The sequence below is a fragment of the Phyllostomus discolor genome, chromosome 10 (genome assembly GCF_004126475.2).
Source record: "Phyllostomus discolor isolate MPI-MPIP mPhyDis1 chromosome 10, mPhyDis1.pri.v3, whole genome shotgun sequence".
NCBI lineage: Eukaryota > Metazoa > Chordata > Mammalia > Chiroptera > Phyllostomidae > Phyllostomus > Phyllostomus discolor.
In genome coordinates this window covers 77,250,512-77,275,286 of record NC_040912.2, presented here as the reverse complement: position 1 = coordinate 77,275,286, position 24,775 = coordinate 77,250,512, and positions in this window count along the sequence as shown.

Below are 24,775 nucleotides of genomic sequence, written 5' to 3'. Positions count from 1 at the left end.
TCTCATTTAAGGACCAATTAAAGTGAAAGTGTATCTTTAAATTAAAACATGTCAGTGGAAAAATATTAATTTACTAAAATTATTTATCCTTTTATCCCCAGAAAAATGATCAGGTGATCTAATGTCCTAGTATTTATAAGATGAACAGAGCTATTATTGTACAGAAAGTCAATACTTTTGATTAAGCAATTACCTTCCATTATGATATGTGGTTTACCAAGGAAATATTAGCTTTCTTCTTCCACCTACTTAACTTGCATTCTCTCAATGTAAGTTGGTTAGTAGGTCAGGAAATGGTATCTAATTTTGTATTAGCATTAGTCAAATGTAAGTAGGAGGGGATAGTTACCATAAAATTTTTCTATAGAAATAACTGGAATAATCTGCCATCAGAATAATCAGTGTCAGTGCTTACCAAATTTAACACAGATAATGGAGACGACGATGCCCCTGATTTTTGCAACATAAACGAGTAAACTTTCCTTTGAGTTTGAAAATTTCCAGTTAAGTCTTTGTACAACTGTGATTTTCATAAGGTATACTCAGAAGTGGGGGAAGGGGAATTTTACTCTTTCTTTTTTATAAAGAAACAAACAAAAAATCTTTTCACCTTTGCAAGAGAAATGAATGGGGTTAAAATGACATATTTAAAAAAATAAAGATTAGAAAGTTAAGAGCACAGACCTTGCTCAGGGAAAATTTAGTATGCTCAGAAAAAGAGGAAAAAACAGTAGATATGTTACTTGATGTGATATATAATAACTGGTATGGAACTGGCCCTGACCAATCAAAATAGACATGTCATAAAGCAGATTGGACACCTGGTCATAAGCAACTAGAATAGTCAAATGAATATGTGTCAACTAGATATCAATCCTGATTGTTTCATATGGTCATGAGAGTCAGTGTAAAGTTGATTTGTAAACTAAAAAGCATTATGAAAACTTCTGTTATTGTAATAGGTTTAGATGCAGCTGAATGAAGGGTCAGATTATGGATACGTTGACGAAAATAAAAATATCTGCTTATTTTTACTGAACTCACATTTTTATAGTTGCTTATGAACTGAGAATTCTTTCTCTTTTTACTTCCTCTCATCACATTTCAGGTGAAACAGACAGTTTAAAAAGTTGGGTTTTGGGTCTCTTTAGACCATTATCAACAAGACCATGTTTAGTAGCCTGAAGGCAAGTTGCTTTTTAAAATTCTAAAATATCCCTCATTTCCCTGTCTATAATGATATTCCATAAAATCTATGAAAGTTATTTTTAGGTGGTGGTATACGGGGTATTTTTGTTTGTCTTATCCCTTATATTTTTTGTGTTTGAATTTTTCTAATAGTTTTTTTAAAACAATTCATTAAAATACGTTTAAAAAACCCTCTTCCTTCTATTTACTTAGCCAAAATTATATCACAGTCTCCTATCCCCTGTATTAGATAATTAATTTTCTGGATTTGCATGCCCAAAATTCAGCACCACTTTCATTTTAAATTCATTTTCAAGAACCTCCCACATAGCCAATGTGTAAAGGCAGGGTATCTCTTTCTGCAGTGCACACTCTTTGAAGGACCTTCTTTTGTTATTTTTGTTCTTTGCATTGTCACATCTAGTTGTTTCAGAGTATTGCTGAACTCTCCAGTTTCCTTTGAAAAGAGTACATCAGATGTACAATTTAGGTAACTTGGGAACACCTTGCTGAAACTAGATAGTACTTGTAAGTGTTGGAAATGCTTGTGGATAAAATAATCTCAGAGATTCTCTTTTGTTGTATGGGTGTCACAGTGACAAAAAGAGCCGGATTAGGGAGAGACTTAGGAACTACTGTGGCATTGACGCTTATAAATTCTTTACACAATGTTCCTTTTCAGGATCTGTTTCTCATGGTGTGATGGGTACCATGAACCAATAAAATTTCCAAAATTTTTAAGCCAAATGGTTCAGCCTCTCTACATTCCCCATGGACCCTACAGGGTTATATTTATTTAATACTGGGGAATGAGTCTTAGATCAGTAACAGAAATTCCAAAATAGTTGATTTTGTAAAGGGTGGCAGGATTAAGAAGAATTCATTTTTTTCTCTTTGGTATTGCCCACTTGATTGGGTTTGTAATGCTATTTGTGCCCTTTTTGTCTACCCATCTATCAGTATAAAAGTGAACAAAAAATAGAACAGTTTCCATCATTGAAATTTTCAAGATCAGAATGGATGACTACCAGGTATGCTCTAGAAGAGATATATACATTTAAAGAAAACTTGACTACAGTGACCTTTCAAGTTTCTTTCATCTTTAGATTCTTGCTCTGAAGAGTACCCTCTAGATTATAGTGGCGATGCACCATATTGAAATAATAGGAGTCTTTTTTGACAACCTTCCTCACTTGGTCTTGTACCCACATCTTCTGTGGGGCTGGCAGTTCTGAGAATTAAACAGGAGATGAAGTGGGTGGGAGAGTGTTCCCAGGAGAGTAGGAGCTGTCCAGCAGTCAAAGGAACTGACCACACTCTATTAAAGTCCCAAGTATTGAGACTTATGGCAGTTTGGAGCAAGAATTGAGCTATGCATACATGTTATCAGTATGTGTACATGTATATAAAAGTATATGCTTATCCAATCCCAACCCAAGGAGGTTTATCCTGATTTCTCTATAGCTTTTCATTTAAAATTGGGTCAATGCTGTTTTTAAACTGTGTAGAAAAAAGAAAGTAATAATGTACAGGGCAGAGCAGAAGAGTCACAGAGGAAGGAAAACAAAAATAGGACTATTACACTGTTCGAGGAGTCTTTCTGCTTAATTTCAAGCTATCTAGCCCAACACACACGCATCAGCATGCGTAAACATGCTCCGTAAGTATGTGTGTTCAAGTCTATAGCAGCTTCATTATTTATATCTTGCAATCAGTAATGTAATCACCGGAGCACACCATTTGAAAAAAAATCAATGTGTCAAGTATTAGTTCACAAATTCTTCCCAGAGTATGTAACTAAAAATATTAAAAATGAAGTTAATTTGCCTTAAAAGGCTGCTTAGTCTTTTTCCCTTTGCAGGCAGCAGATGTATTCACTTTGGTGAATGCCCACTTGATTGAGGTGCTGAAGAATAACACCTCAAAAATAATTGTTTATAAGCTGGCTAGATACCTAGTCCTCTTTTTTTTTTTTAATATTTTCTTCTGAAAGGAGAAATCAGTGTTTCCACAGATTCCTGGATTTGAGATTAAAGGATTTTGGGGAAACGTTTCAGCCAGCTCCCATGTGCTAGGCAATTAAATCGTAATCCAAATTTGTAGGTTAAGCAACTAAATTATAGAGGCTAATTGCTCCATAATGATTTTTAATAATTTTAAAATTTACTAAGTAACACATATGCATTGTAGAAAACTTGAGAAATACAAAAATACCTCCCAAAGAGAAAATCAAAATCATTCTGGCATAACTGTTGTTAACAATCTGGTATACAGCCCCCTAAATATATATATGTATATATATATATGGTCACATATATATTTCATGCTCACTATATCTGCAAGATGAGAAAAAAGGAACAAAATTAAATAGCTGTTGCTCCATCTTATCCAAACCTGGAATCACTGTCCATATACTTTAACCACCTCTTTTAAGTTTCTCCTCTACCCTAGGACTCCATCTGACAATCAGTTGTAAATGAGGTGCCACATTTCCTACTTAGAAAATAGCACTAGGGTTGTAGGCAATTCCTTACCTTTCTGTTCCTGAATAGAGACCGGTGAATTTATAAAGGGGATATGATAGTGCAAAATCGACTTTATTTTTGTGTGTTCACATTGGAGGTCCCCGTGTTGACAGCTGTAAAGGCAATCACATGCTCAACAGAGCAAAGAGCCCTACAAAGGAAGAAGTTACCTTTAACTTTGAAAATCCTTTTACCCTCCATGATTTTGATGGCTTTAAATTTGTCACCTGAATTCGATATTAGCATAATTGTCTGCATTCCAGCTAACGAATGCACCTGTTTCTAAGACATTATTTTAGCAGTTTTAATGAGCTCTTCAAAAGCATTTTCCTGGATTTACTGCACTGCTAGAGCAATAGCGGCTGTAAGCAACCAACAACACATTCAGTATTTGAATGGAGTTTTGTGAAGTTGTTATACTTGAGAAGGAGTGCCTATCCATCTGTCTGGGGTGAGGGAAATAAAGCTGAGATGTAGCTGTGGCATTTGGAAAGAGCACTAGAGTAAGTGGGGCTGGTTATTCCCTGCTTGGCCAAAATATATGGATCGCAGGTAGTTCACTTAAGTTCTCAAAATTCCTGTTTCTCATTTATATAATTGTGGTACCCATTTTATAAAGTTGTTGCAAGGATTAAGCATCTCACCTGTTATAAATGCTTCATAATGTTAAATTGTATAACTATTATGTTTATTACTGAAAAAGATAGACTTTAGATGAATCAGACAAGTTCTACTTCATTGGCTGTAAGTTTTAAGATGGTTCTTAGGTGAGTAATTGCTCATTGAGACCTATAGTAAGAAAAAGATCAAATTGATGTCTTTTACTTAAACAATCAGGAGGTTCATTTCAATGCTGAATCATACCTTACCCTACAGTGAAGATTTTTTGAAAGAGAAGACATCAACCAGTTTCTAGAAGCCCAAATCCTTAATGCCATAAGCCATTTAGAATTTTAAAGTATTATGTAAATGTTAGGATATTATGATGGTTATTTACTTTTAACATTACTTTAATACTTTTTATTATATTATCAAAGTTATTTCATGCTTGTTACACTCTGATTTCAGTACATTTTCACGCTAGTAATTTCCCTCCTCCTTTTTCCCCATATGCTCCTCTGTATACTTTAATTTGAAAAGTAAGTGGTAATAACCCATCCAAAACTCAATTGAATGGAAAATGAAAAATAAGACAAATGTTGCTTTAAAGATACACACAGCAGATACATTACAGATCAATTGGAGGTAACACTATGGAATAAAGTTGCCACAGATTTTGATACCTCTCTCACTCCCTCTCAAATAGGTAGCACAAAGGTGAGATAGCTGTTAAGGAAATAGAAAATTCTCCTATTGCTTTTTTATTTTGATAAAAGTGAGAAAACGATCCCAGCTGGGATGGAACTAATTTATTTTCCTTTTCTCCTTTATACCATTCTGGCCAACAGTCTTCCTTCAGTAATTGAAACTATTTCATTGGTGTTTCACCCCACATGCCACAATACCGGACAGTCACTCAGGGCAGAGGACCAGCCTGGGAATCTCCATCAACTTGTTATAGGGGTGTCTCTGCAAAGGCACTGTATTCTAGAAACCATCTGTTTGTCTCTGGGCAGGCTTCTGGTAACTGTTTGCATCCCCACATTTCAAAAGATCCACTCTAACCAGACTTGCATGGAGCATCTTGTCCGAAGACATTCAGTTCTACTCTGAGACCTCAGCTTTGTTACCTGAGAAAACAACCCCAAGGGAGCTCTCCTCCTGCTGGTCTTTGCCCTTTGACTGTTTTGCTATGGAAGACAAGCTGACCTCATCAGGAGGAGGACCTGTTGTGTATGGTCTGGCTGCTCGCAGTGTGGTCCTTAGCGCGGTAGCATCAGCATCACCCGGGAGCCAGTTAGAAACACAGAGTCTAACCAGTGCCACCCCAATAAATTCAATAAAAGAGGGGAGAAAGAAGAAACACAGAGTCTCGGGCTCACCCCAGACTCACCGAACCTGAATCTATATCTTAACAAGATTCTCAGGTGATCTGTGTGCACATTTAGGTTTAAGAAGCAGTGGTGGAAGGAATCTGCCTGAGATCTCTTTTCCTAGCAACAGACCTCACCATCTCCTGGTCCCAAGTTGTATCCATCCACTTTCCACTTCTCTTTGCACAGATTCCCCTGCAGTGCTCCTGGGCAAACTATTTCTATTTGGATGAGTTCCCAGCTTGTGGGTCTTGCAGTGATCTGCATTTCTACGGTTCAGGTGGTCAAACATGTGTACGGCTCCGGCTCCCACCGGCCAAACCATGCCCATTCCCCTCCAAGTCATCTTGCTTTCCTTATCCCCACAGCTGTAGTGTTACCATCTTCATAAATTATTGTGAAAGAAGAAAATCACCAAAAGAAAAAAAAATAGTCTCTATAAACCTGCATAGTTTAGAGCTAAAGAATATGTTAAAATTTTCCATCGTGGAAATTTCCCAGCTCCTGGGCTCTTCAGATTTTTTTTTTTTTTTTTTTCAGAGCTGCAAGCAAAGAATGGAAATTTCCAATTGCAGCATCAAGGGCTGCTGTTCTGCTGACTGTCTTGCTCAGCTGGGGTCATCTGCTCCTCTAAGACATCAAGGAATGCCAAGGTAGGTCTGAGGGAACACACACACTTCCTCTGCAGGAGGGAAAGAATGTCTTTGTGCTGCCTCCAGGCTGTGATGAGGAGAGGGGATGGAGAGGCGACAGGCCCTGCTCCACCCACCTGAGTGGGAATTTTGTTGATAGTTAGCACGATCAGCAGCTTATCCTACCTGACAGTCTTTCCAGTGGCAGCTGCCTGGCAGGTCTTTTGTTTTTTTAAGGAATCCCTAAAGTAGGTGGGAGATGCAGAGAGAGGGGAGGAAACAACATTTGTTGAAGACTACCCTTCTAAGTACTCGACCAGAAACTTTATATATATCCTTTAACTTTTATGTGACCTACCCAAAGGTTAACTTCTGATTTTCTGCACCCAGATTTTGGAAGCTTCATTTGCCCTTCCTGACACAGCCTCGTGTTCCCTGACCCTCCCAGAAACGTGTCGTCTGCAAATATCCCGAAGGTCTGTCTCCACCTCTTCAGTGATATCAACAGCTCAGTTCCTTTTCCCTGTATCGAAGTTGAAATGTGTTTTCATTCACAGCTGGTCCTGATGTCTGAGCCAACAGGCATCTAATCGTTCCCTAAATTCTGTCCTGTTCATCCCCATGCGCTGCCACTGCCACTACAGAAGCCCGATGGTGGCAGCTCCACGGAAGACCAAGTGTACAAAGGCGCTGGCTTCTTGCGAACAAGTCCAAACACCCGGACTGGCTCTGGGCCAGAGACAATGTTCCCAGACCTCAGCTGTGCGGCTTGTCTGAGTGGTTTGGGAGTTTTGTTTTCATTTTTAGTGTTTTGCATTTTTTTCTTTAGTTTTGGGGGATTCTGAATGACTCAAAGGCTCAAGGGTTACCTATGTTTATTCTATTCCTACGGGCAGCCCGTGGCTCCAGGAAAAAAATAGTTAAGGAAGATTTCTGAAATCACTATTGCTATTTATTTTTAACATTATTTATTGAGGCAAGTTTGGTAATAAAGAAGATGTCCCAGCAGTAAATTTTTATAAAATCAGCACATGGCAAATGAGTTTTAAAAAGTGTACTTATTCTCTGTTTTTTCAATTACATCTATAGCCATAGTTAGCAGTGTCATCTTTTAATATAGTGACCAATTTTTTTACCTTTTCATTTTATTTTTTAAATCCTCACCTGAGGGTATTTATTGATTTTAAAGAGAGGAAAGGGAAGAGAGAGAGGGAGAGAGAAACATGGATGTGAGAGAGAAACATCAATCAGTTGTCTTCTGTATGCATCCTGACCAGGGATTAAACCTGTAACCTAGGTATGTGCCCTGACCAGGAATCGAACCCCCAACTTTTGGGGTATGGTCAGGAGTGTCCAATTTTTTGGTGTCTCTGGGCCACACTAGAAGAAGAAGAGTTGTCTTGGGCCACACATTAAATACACAAACACTAAAGAAGACAAAAAATCTCATAATATTTTAAGTACATTTACAATTTTCTGTTGGGCTGCAGGTTAGACACCTCTGGTTCGGGACAATACTCCAACCAACTAAGCCACCCAGTGAGGGCTACAGTGGCCACTTTTAATGCCACCTAATAATGAAAGTAAAGAAGAGTCGGAATGGTCGGTAAGAATGTTGTAGGTCTGTTTAGGCTCTAGTCTCAAAGGCTAACATTTATTTAGTCATTGTTAACTCCTGTGACAGGTTTTTCTCATCCCTTTAATCCATTAAATCTGATTCAGATTCCATGAAGAAATTCATCAAGGTGACACTTTTATATGGGTCTGGGTCTCATGATACGTACCACACTCCTGACAGGCTTCTTTCCATCCTCCTCTGCATGTGTCATTAGCTAGCGGATATTGGTCCTCTTAGTTGAAGATAATGATGATTCATATCTGTAGGGCGTGCTAAATAGATGTATGATGACTATTCCTTTGCCGTTTAGACCACAGAGATGACTTTCTAAGAGAAATTTATGGTTGGAATACATGCTGTTTTAGATGCTGATTGATTGATTTCAATCATGGCTCCAATTCTCTCCCTCCTGTTTTCCCTGCCCCTTCTAATGTGACTTTGCAGCTCCTCCCGAGTTAGAGCCTATTTCCCCACCTAGGCCACTGAGTCCAGGCTGGCCTTTTGGCTTGTTTTGGCCACTAGACTGCAACAGAAGCAACAATGGGCCAGTTCCAAGCCTAAACCTCAAGTGTATGCTTCTACTTTCTGTCTTGGAACCTGCCACTGCTATGTGAACAAGCCAGGCTAGCCCGCGGGAGGGTGGGTGGGAGACCACGTGGAGTGGAAATGGGCCATCCAGACCAGTCACTCCAGAGCTCGCACACCAGCTGACCACAAATACATGAGCAAGCCCACCAAGATGAGCGCGGCCCAGCCCAGATGAGCAGAACCACGCAGCCAATGCACAGTCTCATGAGAAGTAATAAATGGTAGCTGTTTTAAGCCACTAACTTTTAAGGTGGCTTGTTCTGAAGCAATAGGTAACTAATACAAATGACCAATTCCCCACCCTCCCCCCTTTTTTTCTAACTGACAGGAAGCTCAGAGTCAAATCTGAAGGCCAATCGCAGAACCTGTGTTCATTCATTATTCATGTTTATTGCACCCTTTATGGCTAACATATTTGCAATCTTCTCTCTCTTTGGAAGTGAATTTTTTAAAAATTAATAACCTATTGTTTGCCACTTTGGTTCTAAACTACTCGTAAATCAATCCCCTGTCTTAAACATGTAGGTGGTTTTTACTTGTCATTAGATTAGAAGAGATGACTGTAGAGCAGGACTGGCAAACGTGTTCCGTAAAGAGCCAGCAAGTAAATATTAGGCTTTGCAGGCCACACAGCCCCTGTCACAGCTACTCAACCCTGCCATTGTCGTGACAAAGCAATGCTAGACTACGTATTAACAAGTGGGCATGGCAGTATTTCAAAAAATCATAATTATAAAAACATGTGGTGGATAGGATTTGGCCCTCAGGTCGACACTACTATGCAAAAACATCTTCATCTGTTCTATGATCCCATCGACTTTTTTGTAATTCATCCCAATTACTTTGAAAAAAAAAAAAAAGGTAAACTCAGTGAATTTATTTCCTCTATCAGAAGACCAGAAAGGGCTGACCTCAGAGCCACTTAACAGCATTTGTACAGGGCAAGTGTTATACTGAACAACTTAAAATTCCCTAGCGACTTAGTCCATGACTGGGTATTTAGTTAATGCTAAAAGCTAGGGGGACACAATGTGTCATTTGTTTTGTTTCATTTCAGGGCCTCTAATCTGAAATACGCTGTATGTCACAATGAGGATGGAGCTCCAGTTGTACTTCCCTACTCGGAGCTCCCTGAATGTATTGTGCTTTTTCACGCCTCTCTAGCTCTGCACACAATGTTCCTTCTTCCTGGAACGCACTTAGCCCTCTTCTCTTACTGGCTAACGCCCACTCGCTGATCAAAACTAAGCTGAGTGATACTGCCTCTTGGAAGGCTTCCCTGAGTGCACCTCCACCTCCTCACCCCCAACTTCCAGTCTGCACACTCAGTCTCAGCATTTATTTCACTAAATTAATAACAGTATTAATTATTAAAATAGTTAATAATGTTTATATGGTGCCAGTCACCTACTATGTGCCAGGCATTGTTAAATATATCACTTTAACTGAAATTTTCAGTATATTTTCCATTTTCCTAGTGCAATCGCTCATTCAAAAACATTTACTGCGTACCTCCCAGCTTGTGCTAGGCGAAAAAGAGAAATAAAACACAAGCTTATAATATAGAGTGTAAGCCCACTGGGGGCACATGCTGTGTCTTATTTGTCTTTATTTCTCAATACCTACCAGTCCAGAGCAGAGATTTTAAAATTAATATTAGATGAATGAATGGATGAAAATAGCTCACACTGACACACAACACAAGCCAGGCAATATCTTAAGCTCTTTATGTGTGTTAAAAAGAAACAACAGATCCAAAATGGAGTCACTTGTGGTAAGCTCCACCAAGACTTAATACCTAACCTAACTGCAATTGTGGCCTCTCCCAGGAGTGGAATTTTGAAGCAAGCAATCTGGAATTTCCCAGTCAGCACTAGTGAGGTAATCTGCCTGATAAGACCCCCTGCCTTCCCCTAAAAGAAGATGTCTTTGCCTGAAATAACCCACTCTTTTAATTTTCTTGCCCCATCCCATTTCTGTCTATAAAAGCCTTCCATTTTGTACAGCAACTTGGAGCATCTTTCTACTTACTAGATGCTACCTGATTCATAAATTATTCAATAAAGTCAATTAGATCTTCACATTTACTTGGTTGAGTTTTTGTTCTTTAACACATGGCTATGCTCATTAACACCTCATAACAGCTTTATAGGGTAGCTGGTAGAATTATTGCCACTTCACACTTGGGGAATCAGATTTGGAGAATGTTTAAGTAACCTGCCCCACAGCCACACAGACAGTGCGTGACAAAGCTGGTTCCGGAGTGCATGCTCATAATCACTGGATGAAATGAAAGCTGAGTGACTCAGCAGAAAGCCATTGCCACTCCTGGAAAAATACTTTAAAGGACGCATCTTTGAACACATGGGTGATCTGTTGGTAAAGGTTACGTGCTTGGGTTTAGGAGTTCGAAATGCATTCACATTTGCACTCACGAGCTCAGTGTAAGATGTGATTAGTGGTGGTACCCTCGCATTTACTCACAGCACAGCACGGTTGCATCCTGAACTCCAAGATGACTTCTCCCACCACCCTCTCCTCCTTTCGGGTGGGCACGCACTGATGCTCAAGGAGCATCTCTGGCATGGCTGCCAGTGCAGGACTGCTGTTTTGACTCTGGTGGCAAGCAGGCTTATACAATAGATCCATCCATGCTGGCCTATTCCAATGGATGCTTCAGCAAATTAACATTTTTAAGAAGACTACATAGGAATACCCATAACGCTGCTTTTTTTTTTTTAAGAAAAGGATTATTGCCAGTCACTCACTGATGGCTTTGGAAGTCCCCATGGGGCCTCCCAGGCAATATGCCATTCCGTGGGGAAGACACAGACAGGAAGAGACAGTGACTGGCCTTCAGCTGTCTCTGAGGACAGGCCTGCTCTGCTGAAAAAGAAAGAACAGATAGTTCTAATTAAATTTTGCTTCTGAAACAAGCATGGGTTTGGGAAGTTCTAGGTCTGAGCGTTAGGGCGTCAGAAAAGAAAAGTGGTCACAAAGTACTTGCAGACCATTGCTGTCACAGTCCCTCTGAGTGTAGTACAAATATGTACATTCTCCTGCCTCCAGGCAGTTTTCTTTAAAAAAACTGGACTGGGCTTTTCATGCAGATATGAAGAACTGCACAGAGAATATAGTCAATAATATAATAACTATGTATGGTGTCAGATGGGTACAAGACTTAATGGGGAGATCACGTGAGTTTTTATAAACATCTAATCACTATGTTGTACACCTGAAAGTAGTGCAATATTGTATGTCAACTGTAATTGGAAACTTTTTAAAAATGCTAATTGGAATTTTCCCCTTTACTCATTTTGCACTTAAGTGGAGAGAAGGATGCAAAGCGGTGATTTGCGTGATGGCCTCCACTGAAGATGAGGACATAACAAAGATGGGCCAGGGCTAGAGCTAGCTCCCACAAGCTTCCTGTTCTTAGTCTGAGGCGGAACCAAGTCCAATAAGAATTCGACAATTCAAGAATCAGCTCTTGAAAGCAATCATGTGTCAGCGCAGGGCTATGCAAGATCATACCTGCAAGTACATGATAAGGTATGAGAAGTGAGTGTCTTTCCCTTTCTCCTCTGCAGACTTTGCTTCTGGTCAATAAGTAATCATGGGACTTCTCCAGGAAAACATCGTTGCCTGGCTGGAAGACTTGAGACACCTTCAGTTGACCAGTATTCTTTGGCATCTACAAACATTTTTCAGGGTTTGGGTGGAATTTATAGCACCTTATTTTCCAAGTAATCCAAATATTATTGTATTTATAGTCCATTTCATACAGTTTAACACATAATAATTCTCTGCTTGTTTCATTATGTAAAACTTTCATTTTTCTCATGTAGATCGTAAACTCACTGGGCAGGGGTCATGTCTTTACTTCTTTTGAATCCTCCACAGACTAAACAGAATGCAAAAGCACAGTACTGGGCAGTCAGAGGGAAATGACCACAGGACAGCGTCTGGCGACCTGGGTAGTTTCTGAGCCTCCTGCTGCCTCAGCCGGGGGAATAAGGCCTTCAGGAAGCAGTAAGTTTCTGATGTGCAATTTTCTTATTTGAATTTGCCCTACGTACCTCACCAGTTTGTTGGGAGGATCAAAGAAGACAACATATGTGAAAGTATTTTGCAAACCAGTATTTGCTAGTTACCTAATTGTAAGAAATCTTCAGAAGAGGCACTTAGTAAATATCCGGTTGATTTTTAATGATAAGTTATTGTATTCCCCTTTCTTCCTTACATTCAGTTCCTTTAGGGGTTTTATTTCTCAGGATTTAATTTGATCCGAGTGGCACAGCCATTCCACATCTTCCTGATGCTGTGTGGCATGTTCCCTAGTGCACTTCACCCCACAGTACCTTAAAACTGGATTGAAATCTAAGCAATCCAACAAAAGAGTCGTTACAGAGCACGCCATGGTCACATCTGTCATACAAAGACTCTTGTGAGATCAACACATTTGCCATTCATTCATTGGCAGGGGTGTCCAACCTTTTGGCATCTCTGAGCCACACTGGAAGAAGAGTTGTCTTGGACTACACATTAAATACATTGAGACATGTAATCACAAAAACATCTCATAATGTTTTAAGTAAATTTATGATTTTGTGTGGAGCCACATCCATAGCCACCCTGGGCCGTGTGTGGCCCTTGGACCGCAGGTTGGGCACCCCTGCACTAGAGTTTCAGAGCCTTTCTTGTGCAGTGTCAGCCCGATCAAATTGTACCCTAGGCCAGGGTTATGCATATTTCTAAATGCTAGCACATACTTGATACATGAGAGTGGTAGATCATTGCTCTAAGCCCAGGCCAGCTGAGAAGAAAATGAAAAACATGGCATCTTAAGTGGGAAATTTTACAAAGAGATGACACTCTGACACAGGCTTTTAGAATGATTCATCTATTTATAGTCCTTGTTCTCTCTTTTTTTTAAATGTTGTTCAAGTACAGTTGTCTCCATTTTCACCCCAGTAATCCCTCCTGCCCCACCCATTCCCGTCTCCTACCCTCAGTCCCACCCCCTTTGGCTTTGTCCATGTGTCCTTTATACATGTTCCTGGATAATCTTATTTTCTGTTTGTTCTTAGCAAGGAAGACAGTCTCTCTGTAGTAACAGAAGTCTATGTGATATATTGGGAAAATCTTTCAAACATGGTTCTTCCTCAGAATGCTTCTGGAGGATATAGAGTTTAATCTCAGGTTTTTGGTTTTGTTTTTTTTCTCATTTAACTAGAGAGAAATGGAGACACTAAGAGGTAAAATAAGTTGTCTATTCTAGGGATTGGCTTATATAGATTTCTGATTCCCTAGTACTTTAAATCCAAATAACGTGATAGTAAAAATAACTAGAGAACTGATGACTTGTTTCAGGTAGGAATTGTCATCTCTTTTTCTAAATTCAATTTTTATTTTTATTGTTGACACTATTACAGATGTCCCCCATTCCCCTCCTTTGCTCCTTCTTACTGAAAATTTTCAATTTTTGTATTTTCAATTAATTCATGAAAGCTATGTGAAGCTACTTTTTTCCCAAGTTCAATGATAGAATGTCAACTGCAGCACTCATGTACAGGGTTGAAGCATTTTGTCAACATCGTGAATCCAGGCCAGTTTTGAACTTTGTTGATGAATGTATTAATGATGCTGTTTTTATGTGGCAAAAAAAAGAGGAATCTCTTTTTCAGCATTAACCAATCCAGAACAGTTTTCTGAAACCTCATTTATTTTCTTTTTTAAGCTTTGTATTATGGAAAGTTTCAAATATTTAGCCAAAGATAGAAAGAATAGTAAAAATGGATCCAACTTTCTTTCTTTTTAATTTTTTAAAATTGTTGACATGACTTCAGGTGACCCCCATCACTTCCCCAACTTCCACCTTAATGAACTCGTCACCCAGCTTCAACATATGTTGTGAAGCTTCATTTTTAATAGATATTAGTATCTATTAAAATTAAACTCATACTACATACTAGTACATTTTAATGTTCAAATCTAATAACATTCTTATTCATATACATATTTTCCTAAAATAATTTTATTTTCACCAGACACTTTTCTTCTACACTCTCAAATCTCTCTCACTTCTCCTGGGGCTAAGTGAGGCTAGCCCCTTTCATGGTCAATGCCAGAGGAAGAAACACCTAAGATGATGAGGAAGTGGTACATTTAAAATGTGTTAATTTATTTATTTTAAAAATTCAAGTGCATGCCATATATTTATTTTTTATTTTATTTTTATTTTTGATGGTTTCTTTTTTTAATAGTTCCTTTTTATTGCATCTTTCCATTATCGTTTATCTCCCTTATACCCTCTTCTACCTCTACCCACTCCCCTCCACACAACAACCACACTGCTGTCCATGTCCTATTTTTCTATTCTCTTTTTGATTTTAGAGGGAGGGGAAGGGAGAGAGGAAGAGAAATATCGATTGGCTGCCTTCCAAATGCACCCTGATTGGGGACTGAACTTGCACCCAGGCATGTGCTGTGACCTGGGAATCGAACCAGCGACCTTTTCAGTTTGTGGGACGATGCCTAGCCAACTGAGCCACACCAGCTGGGGTGATTTAAAATTTATTAATTATTCTCTTCCCATGACACCATGCCTTGATCTCTGTGTCTAAAACATTGCTAGAAAATAGTGGTGATGGGAAGGGAGGCACTTCCAACAAAAGGGCCGATCTTTTGTCCTTTTGCCACCAAAATGTATGGCAGATGGTAGGTCCTGTGAGGGGGATTACTCCATACTTGAAGCTAAAGGGAGAACTCCAGGGGCAAATATTACAGCCCAAGTGTTTCCAGGTATAGAGTTTCTGATATGTAATAGGTCCTTATTTATTTGATTTATTTTTTATATATTAATATATAATAAAGAATTTTGCTGAGTACAAATTATTTGTCTCATCTAAGATTTATAAAAATGCATATCAATTTGTAGCCAAATCATACCCAGAGGGGATCTAAAATAATAATAATTTTTTTAAAAGAAGGAAATTAGAATGACAGAGTTGGGTAGAAGTTATGTGGCTTTCACGTAACTTTGGTTTCTTTTATATTGTTCCCCATGAAAAAAGAACACAGAAGAATTCCTACCTAGATGGTAACACTTGTACCATTCACTTAATTGTAGGAGTCTTGATTGCTCTTGGGAACAAGTACACTGCTGTGGCATGAGGTGGAAGGTATAATTTGAAACCAGACAAGAGATAAAAGGCTTCTTTTAGAAACAATATAATCATGTAAATGTAAAAGTAAAAAAGAAGGCTTAATAATTTCACCAAGTAATCTAAAGCTAAATTTTACATGCAAGTTCCTTACCAAAGTATACCAAACTTTGGAGAACCCAAGCCTACTGCGGAAAAAAGGTTTTAAAACTTCTTTTAAAACAAACGCAATGGGGGTAGCAAGCACGAAATATATTGGAGTGTTATTCATTATTGTTATGTGCTGTACCACCTGTGATAACTTGTTTTGCGTTTAGTAAAGGCTCAGAGAGTGAACACTTATCATCCACTCCCGTGTGGACTTTTAGCATCGAGGACAATAGCTTTCCTTTTTCTTCAGCGGTTTAAACTCAAGGGAGTCTGGGGGTTGCACACAGAGGAGTGGAGCTCGGTCAGAACTGGGCTCATTTCCAGTTCTGCTTAGGAGTTTGCTGCCGTCTATGCGGGATGTTGAAGGAGGTGAGGGCATTGCATAGGCATCTAGCGATTAAGCCTCCTTAATTATTGCATAGCCCCAGTGACCTTCCCTGAAGAACTCAACTGCACTTCTTCCTCAGCACATTCACAATAAATCTCTGAGAAATGGGAATCTCTGATATACAGGTTACTCAGTCAGGAAAAAAAAGGTATTAATTTACTTAGGAGAAGTAAGCACTTCATAGGAAAGCTTTCAACTTAACAGAGGAGAAAATAACTTTCCAAAAAGGATCAAGCCAGTAAACCTAAGGAAAGGAAGAAAAAATGAAACAACAATGAAATAGAATAATTAGTGAAAATAAAAATGAAAGACACTGATAAATATATCAGTTACCATTATAAATTTGAACTAATTGAACTTCCTTTACAAAAGACATACTTTCAGATTGGGTTAAAAAGGCAAAAAAACAAAACAAAACAAAATTAAGCTGTTATAAGAAATTCACCTCCAATAAAGCGACAAATTTTGAAAACAAATGATTGGACAGATGTATGTCAAGCAAGTCCAAAAGCAGGAATGGCAATGTTAGTGTCAAATTCAAGGCCAAAAGTAGTAAATAGAGAACAAGGAGATGGAATGATTAAAGGCACTGTGGCAAAAATTGCTAGGTGCCTATGCAATGCCCATTACTCTTCACTCTTGCTAACTAAAACCTCAGTTTAATTCTGCACAGCCATGTGTCCTAATTAAAAAAAAATCAACTTTTCTCTTCTCTTTTACAGGCGGGGTAGACAGTAAGTTGAAAGCAAAGTTTAGTGGCCAGGGCTTACTGAAGTCTAATTCAGCTAGAAGCTACCTCTTTTTGCCTTCCTCTTTTTTCTCCTTTCTGACTGGAATGTATATGTGATGGCTCGTGTTACAGAAGTTATGATGCCACCACATCTTGGAGAGTGGACACTACATAGTTAAGGTGGCAGGACAAAAAGACAAGTGGAGTTTGCATTCCAGATGACCAGGTAGCTACTCCACCAGCCCTGAACTTCTTACCATTAGACATCTTTTATGTTCGAAAAAAAATATATTTGTATTTAGGTAAGCCACTTTTATTTGGGTATCATTTTCTATGTTGCCAGCAGAATTTCCTGTGGTACAGATATAAACATGAAAAAAATACAGTTGTTAGCACTAAAGAAATAGCACGAAATAAAAAAAATCAAAACCACTAGAAAGGCAAACAGAACTTTATGGAATTGACAACCATAGTATATACCTCTTTCAGAATTTGCTAGAATATGAAGGCAACTAAAAGAATCTAAAAGATTATAATTATATAACCTATAAGCCTATTATTATACATGTATATCTATGTGTACTATTAGTATACAGTATAAAACCCACAAATATATCTCACAAAAAGAGAGTATACAATCTTTTTATATGTGTATGAAAGATTACGAAATCAGCTGTATACTTGGCCATAGAAGACGAAAGCATATCGTAGTATAGGGTCCTGAACAGAGGTGATAACGGAAGCAAACAGTCTGCTTTGCCCTTGCCAGCAGAGTGACCTTGGGCAAGTACCTTAAACTTCCTGGGCTTTTCCAGTTTGACGTACACGTGCCTAGATAAAGGTGCTAGCTAGTGCCACATGTTACTAACTCCAGGTAGAGGTGCCAGGTCATCAGGCGGCTGTCACTGTTTCACTTTGGGAGGGTCAGCAGCAGGCTAGAAGGTTAACATTTCCCCTGTTGGCCTCCACTAAAACAGTCAACAACAACCGTTTAGCACGGAATTCAAGGGCACTGAAAGAATGTTAAATGGGTGAATTGTTACTTGCAGGAAAAGAAACAGGCACCATGTTTCCAATTATTCTTCATTTCAGACAACAACTAGCTGTTTCCGCTGGCTGGCACAGTAGCTGAATGGGGAACACTATTGAGTAAACTCTGCTGAAGAAGGATGAATGTGGGACAGTGAATTTTTTGACACAGTCTCAGCTTTATTTCTGCCTATTGCTGGCAGGCTACCACAAGGGGCGTAAGGAAACAACTGACAAAAACTTTGTAAATAAGGCTTCACGGACAAGATGTCTCTATAGCCCCCCACAATATAAACTTTTTGTGCCAACAAGAATCATCTGTGATATAACATAGAACATCTAAATTTAGCTGTTGGTTAAAAAAATTAAAAATGCATAGATCTTTTAAAAAAACTCCAAAAAATAAACCATTTTTAATATCACAAAAGCAAAATATTGAAGTAATTAAACTTTTAAAATAAAGAAAAGATCAAGTATTTTAATATATATAAACATGTAACTATTAAGAATATTATTAATTATGCCCTGGCTGGCATAGCTCAGTGGATTGAGCACAGGCTATGAACCAAAGTGTCGCAGGTTCAATTCCCAGTCAGGGTACATGCCTGGGTTGCAGGCCATGACCCCCAGCAACCACACATTGATGTTTCTCTCTCTCTCTCTCTCTCTTTCTCCCTCCCTTTCCTCTCTGAAAATAAATAAATAAAATCTTTTAAAAAAAGAATATTATTATATATTTTAATAAATTATTTCATATAAGTAGATTATAAATATAGAGGCTATGTTATAAATTATATGTATTCAATGTTTATATTTTGATAAAATTTGTATTGAATTAATACAAATATTAAATACAAATAATGAAATTAAATGCAATAAAATTTTAAATTTAATATAATACAAAAATAATACAATAAACACAAAATTAAATTTAATACAATAATAAAATTAAATTTAATACAAATGTTAGATATACAAAAATCTTAAAAGTTTTATCCCTGAACTTAGAGCAAAAGTAGAAATAAACTGAAGATAGTAAATTCCCCAACTCATTTTAGGTCACAAATTATTGATAAACTAACTCTCTGATGTTCAACTGGGAATGAACGGGATATTTGTTCCTTTGCTTTTGGGGATCTTTAATAACATCAGCAGAGTGATATTTATGTCTTTGTATGTTTTGTCTCAAATATGTTGATGTACAAATTTTTTGTCCAAAATATCTCCTTACTCTCTGGGTGTTCCTAATTTTTCTTAGCATTATTTTAGCCTATCAGTTCTTCACCAATCCCTACACATTCTTCTCTTCAAAAACTTTTGTGCTATGGCAAAATCAACTCCCATCTTCCTGCTTAGAATGACCTTCTCATTAACTTCTACACTCACAAATATCTTTTCTCAGCCTCTGCTTAAGTTCTTGTCATTCACAGAAGGTCCATCTTTTTTCTATGTGTAGGAGGACATCAAACTCAAAAAGATTTTCCATCTTAGAGGTTTCAGACTTATTCAGATACAGATCAAATAATGTATTGCTTCTGAAATGTACTGCTTTCTGAAATGAAATAGAGTGCCCATTTACCAGAAAGGAAGACAGGCTGGGGAGATAGGACAGAGAGTGAAGAAGAGGCAGAGAACAGACTTCCCCTGTCTAAACTGTGCTAAAAGCTGAGATTCTGTGGTTTCGCAATCCTGTTGATTAGCACAATGCCATCGGGACGACATGATTTTTAAAAATTCAACTTGGCAGACAGTAGTGCATATTTACTGAATTGAATTTATAAAACTGGTGTTAAGAACTACATTAAAATGATTAGAAGATTTTTTTGTTCTGGTCTAGATGTTATTTTAAGGATTTTCTTTTATTCCAAAATTGTCTTGCTAAAATTTATGAGTCTGTCTAATCATGTACGGCACAGGATCCTCTTGCATTGTTGCCTTTTCCCAACATGCAGAGGTCGGATGCCTGGTGCTGCCTTCCTCCTCATGAAGGGACAAGATGTCACGGAGTCATGTTAAAGGGTCCAGAAGGGTTAAAAAGAACAGAGAAGGCATTCTGAGACAAACACGACATATGAGATTGGGAATTTTTTTTCCACATAATTTGTAAAGCTTTTTGGCTCTTTCTCATCCCCCCATATTTGTTTTGCCTTCACTGGTCAGGGAAACTCAGTTTGGCCCATTAAGAATTTCATCTGCCTCTCTGGAAAAGGGCAGGCAGAGTGGGCTGGGGTGAGGGAGGGGGGGGAAGGTGAGGGGACAGGGGAGATTTAAGGTCTTTCAAGTTTGAAGAGGGAAAGTGCAAACTGAAAATTAAATTTAATTGTGTCTTTCTCAAACATCACTTCTGGTTACAAGACAATTTGCAGTAGATAAAGATCATGTTTTTACAAACCTAACCCACATCACCATTCTGGGACTCCGTTGTGCTCCTCTTCCACTTTTTGGTCAAGGAAGAAATTCATCTTACCCAGAATCCAATCATTTAAAATGAGTCACGATGCATGACTCAAGATTCAATTAGCTCCAGTGTTTTTCCTCATATTATATTGTTTCCTCTGAGAGTGGCTTGTAGGAGGGTTACCTCCCCACTCCCAGGTAGCTATAGATTTTACTTAAACTTTGTCTATTGTATGAATATGTGTGTGTATGAATAAAATACAATGTGTCTACATACATGGTATTTGAATAGTGCTATAATTATAAACACAAGTTTAAAGAAAAGAACAGCCCTGGCTGGTGTGGCTCAGTAGATTGAGTGCTGACCTGTGAACCAAAGGGTTGCTGGTTCAATTCTCAGTCAGGACACATGCCTGGATTGTGGACCACATCCCCAGTAGGGGGCATGCAAAAGGCAACTACACATTGATGTTTCTCTCCCTCTCTTTCTCCCTCCTTTCCCCTCTCTAAAAATAAATAAATAAATAAAATATTTAAAAAAAATAACGAAAATATCAGTTCACCAATTCACCCAAGGAAAGGACAAATTAACTAAAACAAATACCATATTACAGAATACACCTGATTTTTGTTTTTAAAATCAAGTAATTTTTACTCAGATTTTACAAATTTGACTTAGTCATTTCTCTTATGCTAGGGATAGAAATCTCCCTCATACATTTGAATTATTTATCATAGATGTCAAACATTACACAAAGATTTATGGTGAAATTAATACCGTGGATCAAGTATGAGACACGGTACACCAAAACACTCTCCTCCCCCCATATTTGCTGGGTATCCTTTCAACTCTTTTTCTCTGTGTTTAATATATATATATATATACAGTTTTTATTTATTTCATTTTTAGGTAAGTGGGGTTAACTATACACTCTGTTCTGCAACTAGCTTCCTCCTATTCAAGATATTAAATTTCTTCTCTCTCCAAAGGCCCCCCTCTCTGCCTTGAACGAACTTCTAACTCTTGGTGTCTGATCCATCTCTTTGTGGTGTTGGGTTGTTTAATGTTTTTATATGTTAGTGTCTTATCATTGGAATGTGTAGTCTTCAAGGACAGGAACTTGTCTTTATCCTGTGTGGTGGTTGTAACTGTATTATGCACAAAGTACATACTCAAAAGTATTGAAATGAGTTAGGTAAACTTCAGGTTCCCCATTTCCTAATCTAAGGTGGAAAAACATTCCTTAAATGGAGAGAAAACTAAAAATGTACCACACTGAAGTACTTTCGAGTTTTCATAGCCTCTCCTGAGAATTCTCCCAATCTGTTCTGGGTGACGTGTGGGGGATTTCTACACATCCACTGAGAAGTGCCGGGACTTCGTGAGAAGTCACAGACCCCAGACAAAACTCTTCTTCTCTGACCTCTCAGACCAAGGACAGCTCCACCGCTTAAAAAGTCCTCAGAGAGGAAAACATTCTTATATAATGAAAGGACATTTATAGTGCAGGGTGATAGGGGAAAGGGGTGTGAGGGGATTACAGTCTACTCAAGGAAAACACACTCTTTCAGACTTTTTACATCTAAAATCTCAACTCTCACTGAACCACTTCTCCAGTGGAAATAATCACTGGCCTAACAGCCACAGCACTTCGAAAGCCTTTCAGTTTTCCTTTTAACATAAAAGCTGTAGAGTCGAATTTGACATTCCATTTATTTATTTATTTATTTATTTATTTATTTATTTATTTATATTCTCACCAAAGGACATGTTTGTTTACTTTAGAGAGAGAGAGGCATTGATGTGAGAGAGAAACATTGATCTGCTGCTTCCCACACACACCCCAGCTGGGGATTGAACCCGCAGCCTAGGTATGTGCCCTGACTGGGAATCGAACCCACAGTCTTTTGGTGTATGGGATGACTCTCCAACAAACTTAGCCACCCAGCCCAAGGCAAACTTTTCATTAATTTAAAAGAAACACATTATTTTCTTGCATCACAGACAAGGCGAAACAACCAATACAAGAAGTTGTTATATTGAACAAGTTACTTAATACTTCCATGCCTCAGTTTCTTTATCTTTCCAAAATGGGTATAACAATAGTGCCTACTCTATTGGATTCTGATCAATAAATGAGATAATCAAGTGCAGTATGTAGCAAAGTCTGGCTCAGTAAGTTCTCAAAAATGTTAGCTATGGAGAGGATGATCGTGTTGTGGCTTCTCGTGCCTGTGTCAGGAGCTCAAAGGGTTTTCCACATGGGACTCGAGTCAAAGGAGGCCGACAAAAAAGAACATTGTTGAGCTGTTACAATGGTGAACAATATGAGTGATATTTCTTAGAAAATCCTATTCAATTCCTTTAATCTCATTACAACAAATTTGCTTAGAATCTTTACTAAACTGACTATTGCTTGAAATAGATGAGTTATTAAATGGAAAATCTCTTTTCATTAGAAATTTCCTCTGAAATAGTATAGTTTTATATTCCTTTTGACATCATACATGTCCTCTATTAATAGTCTCAATTCCTAAGTCCATATAACCCACTGAAAGAATCTAATTTAATATTTAATAGCTAAGGATTTTATTTTATTTAAAAAGTTGCTGTTGGTCCCAAAGAAGCTAAATCCTTCAACTAAGACCATTAATCAAAACAAATAAATTATTTTAGTTAAGGACTAAATACTTAGAATGCTGCAGGTAACCAAAATAGTGAAAATACCTTAAATTGCTAATTTTAAGATCTGAAATAATTATTAAGACACTGTGGACATACACAGAGAAAACCCAAAGCAATTCACTGGTTAATTCAGACACAGAGACAATTGGCATCAACTGATTGAGAGTTCCAGGTTGGATTATTTGGTTATTGAATTGCTTACTTTGTCTGGGTGATGTCTACATAATAAATTAACAGGCTTCCTTGATAATCACTATGTGTTCATTAATGTACAGGCTAAGGGCATAAGATGTGAAATCAGAAAGATGAGTTTAAATTCCAATTTGGTAACTCCTAGGTCAGTCTTGGGTAAACTGTTTGACCGCTCTAGGCTTCAGTTTCCTAATTCCTAAAGTGTGAGTATCACAGGAACCCTACATGTCTACCAGCGTGTTGAGTGGTAGCTAAAGCAAGGAAAACTGGAAGGAGAGAGACGTGGATCAAGGGGCTTAGCCTCAATCCCAGACATATAAACATTGTCAGGGTGCACAGGGCAAACTGTGCTCTTTTGACCTTTGTCGTTTCATGATTGTGACCATCATAATCAGGAGGACACAGCCTAAAATTATAGAGGCAAGTGGAGAAGAACGCAGGAATGAGGAGGTGGGGGAGCTGAGACTTGAGAGACTAATGAGCTGTAGGGCCAGCCATCGGTGTCAGTGGCCCTCAGTCCTAAATGCAGGTTCCATTGGCCTGGAAACACACTTCCCATTGATACCCAACAATGCAGTCCAGAGGGTGAGCTGTGTTGTAGCAGCAGATTCTTTTGATCATTTATATATATTTTTTATGGTTGTTCAATTACAGTTGTCCCAATTTTCCCATCATTGCTCTCCCCTGCCCTGCCCACCCCCCACTCAGTCCCTACCCTGTTGTCTGTTACCATGCGTCCTTTATACATGCTTCCCCTCCTTTCCCTCGTTATCCCTCTCTCCCTTCCCCTCTGATCATTGTCAGTTTGTTCCTTATTTCCTTATTTCTCTGGTTCTATTTTGCTCATTTGTTTTGTTCATTAGGTTCCTGTTATAGGTGAGATCATATGGTATTTGTCTTTCACCTCCTGGATTATTTCACTCAGCATAATACTCTCCAGTTCCACCCATGCTGTCGAAAAGGGTAAGAGTTCCTTCTTTCTTTCTGCTGCATAATATTCCATTGTGTAAATGTACCATAGCTTTTTGATCCATGCATCTACTGATGTGCACTTAGGCTGTTTCCAGCACTTGGCTATTGTAAATAACACTGCTATGAACATTGGGGTGCATAGGTTCTTTTGAATTGGTGTTTCAGGATTCTTAGGGTATAATCCCAGCAGTAGAATCATTGGATCAAAAAGGCAGTTCATTTTTCGTTTTTTGAGGAAATTCCATACTGTTTTCCACAGTGGCTGTACTAGTATGCATTCCTATCAACAGTGCACTGGAGTTCACTTTTCCCCACTTCTCTCCAGCACTTATTGTTTGTTGATTTGTTTATGATGGCCATTCTGACTGGTGAGAAGTGGTATCTCACTGTAGTTTTAATTTGCATCTCTCTGATGGCTAGTGATGCTAAGCATCCTTTCATAAGTCTATGTGCCCTCTGTATGTCCTCCTTGGAGAAGTGTCTGTTCAGGTCTTTTGCCCATTTTTTAATTGGATTGTTTGTCTTCCTGGTGCTGAATTGT